Raw genomic sequence first — 2,658 nt, forward strand, 5'->3', positions numbered from 1 at the left:
CAATGGATGCTAGTTTTCTTTATTCTTTAAACCTTAATACTCTTGTGACGTACTTCATTATTTATTAAGTATTTTCATTAGTTTATATCATTGTGTTATATCATGTTTTCATATGAACCCATGGTGACGATGAGTTCTATTATGGGCTAATCGTGATCATGGGATCATAGAGGATTTACTATGGATTTCTTAAGTTAATTGTTTAATACCCTGGTATGTGGTGATTATATGATATCTAGCATAGGTTGTGCTTATTCGTCTTATGTGCGTCACGAACATGTAAGATAGCCTGTTAATCTCTTATGAAGCGATAGTGAATCTTGAGATTTAGAACTTGCCATGCTAGCATAGGTTCGTGTATTGTATGCATGATTAGTGGGTAACTCTAACCATTTTACTTTCCCTGTGTAATCCTAATGAATAACTTGCATTTAAATCGTTATGTTGTCAAATTCTGTAGACATATAGGGTCTCAACATAATTGATGCCTATTCAACTTATATCTTAATTGTGGATGCTTGGTAGAATGGTATTCGTACAATGAAAGTTGGCGTCTATCAGTTTCGTGTTGTTCGATCAATATCATCACCGTTACATGCTAAGGGTAATAACAATAACTATAGAATGAAATAGTAATGAAGTTATGATCTCATGTGTGTTTAATATTGTTAATTCAAGTGTTTAATTGTCGTAGTTAATATCAGTTAATCAACTTTAATTGCTATTGTCTTGACATTGTAGAGTAATCATATATTGGTGAGTAAGTGTTAATTAAATAGAATTAATCAGAGTCTATATGGGAATGAACTAGAAATCATTCTATATTACTTGCGAATGCGTATACTTGCGTGAGTTATTTAGCGCATTCTTTGTGCCTAACAAGTTTTTGGCACTGCTGCCGGGGACTCGGTGTTAATTTGTTTAGTTTATGTACTTGCCATCAGTGGTCATTAGAATTCATTGATTAAGACTTGTTACTTACTGCTTCCGGTTGTGTTTCAACTACTCTAGCGAGCGTTTATGCAAACACGTTCTCGCACCCACAAGAGAAATCTAGATACAGCTGAGGATATAGATTCAGCTCTTGACTTTCCGGAGAAGATAGTTTATGAAGATTCAGATAAAGAGAGTGAAAAGAAAGAACCTATAACAATGGGTGATCGTATAGTTCAAGATGATCCAGTTCTTATGGACTTTTCTTGGCCTAAAATTGATGACATTCAGTCAAGCATCATTCATCCGGCTATTCAGGCCAATACTTTTGAAATCAAGTCGGGCACTATTTAGATGGTGCATAATTCTGTTTCTTTCGGAGGTGCTGCGACTGAAGATCTCAACATGCATATCAGGAATTTTGTCGAGATCTGTAGTACTTTCAAATATAATGGTGTTACTGATAAGGCTATCAAGCTGAGGCTTTTCCCATTCTATCTGAGGGATAAAGCTAAGGACTGGTTACATTCTTTACCAGCTGGGTCCATCACTACTTAGGAAGATTTTGCGCAAAAGTTTCTGGTGAAGTTCTATCCAATGGCCAAGACTGCAGCTATAAGGAGTGCTCTTACTCAGTTTGCGCAGCAACAAGGAGAATCTATGTGCGAAGCTTGGGAGCGCTACAAGGAGATGTTGAGAAAGTGTCCACATCATGGTATGCCTGACTGGATGGTGATCACTAGTTTCTACAATGGTTTGGGGGCCCAATCTAGGCCCATGCTCGATGAAGTTTCTAGAGGCGCCTTGTGGGCCAAAAGCTATACTGAGGCCTATAATCTCATTGAAACTATGGCTGTAAACGAGTATCAAAACCCAACTCAAAGGATGATGCCTGGGAAGGTAGCATTTATTCTGGAAGTTGATGCAGCTACAGTTATTGCAGCGCAACTACAGGCGCTGTCTATGAAGGTCGATCCTTTAGCTAACTATGGAGTAAATCAAATAGCTAGTGTCTATGAGCCTTGTGCAGGCTCTCATGCTACGGATCTGTGTTCTCCTGTTAATGAATCTGTTCAGTATGTGAATAATTATCAGCGACCGCAGCAGCCTTTGCCCGCTACTTATCATCCTAATAATAGAAATCATCCCAATTTCAGCTAAAGTAATAATCAGAATACTGTTCAGCAACCATATCAGCAAGCTGCAAGTAAACAGTTTAATCCACCTGAATTCCAGCAACCTCAGCAATATGCTCAAAGGAAATCATATTCTCAACAAGAAGGTGCTGCTCAATCTTCTAGTGCTGATTTTGAGGAGTTAAAGCTGTTGTGCAAAAGTCAGGCTGTTTCCATCAAGACCTTGGAAAACCAAATTGGACAAATAGCCAATGCCTTGCTCAATCGTCAACCTGGCACACTTCCAAGCGATAATGAAGTGTCAAGCAGGAAGGAAGCTAAAGAGCAAGTCAAAGCTGTCACCTTAAGGTCTGGAAAAGTTGCTGATGCTAAAAAAAGTAAAAGATGGAGAAGTTGAAGTTGTAGATGAAGAAGAAAATCAAAAGGACAAAGAGGGGGAGCCAAGAAAGACTACTGTTGAACACACTCTGTCTGAGGGTAATACAGGGGAGAAATAACTCTATCCTCCACCACCTTTCCTAAGAGATTGCAAAAACAAAAGCTGGACATGCAATTTGGTAAGTTTCTGGAGGTGTTCAAGAAACTTCAC

The 2,658-nt window shown here is 38.6% G+C and overlaps 1 non-coding gene across 1 annotated transcript; it reads right to left on the minus strand.

Annotated features, from left to right (window-relative positions):
• Positions 1-1,545: 1,545 nt before the first annotated feature.
• Positions 1,546-1,652, minus strand: LOC141669492 (small nucleolar RNA R71). The gene has a single exon (XR_012553773.1). It is a non-coding gene; the product is annotated as a small nucleolar RNA R71 (small nucleolar RNA).
• Between the last annotated feature and the right edge of the window lie 1,006 nt (positions 1,653-2,658).

Source organism: Apium graveolens, chromosome 6 (assembly GCF_009905375.1).
Source record: "Apium graveolens cultivar Ventura chromosome 6, ASM990537v1, whole genome shotgun sequence".
NCBI classification, from domain to species: Eukaryota; Viridiplantae; Streptophyta; class Magnoliopsida; order Apiales; family Apiaceae; genus Apium; species Apium graveolens.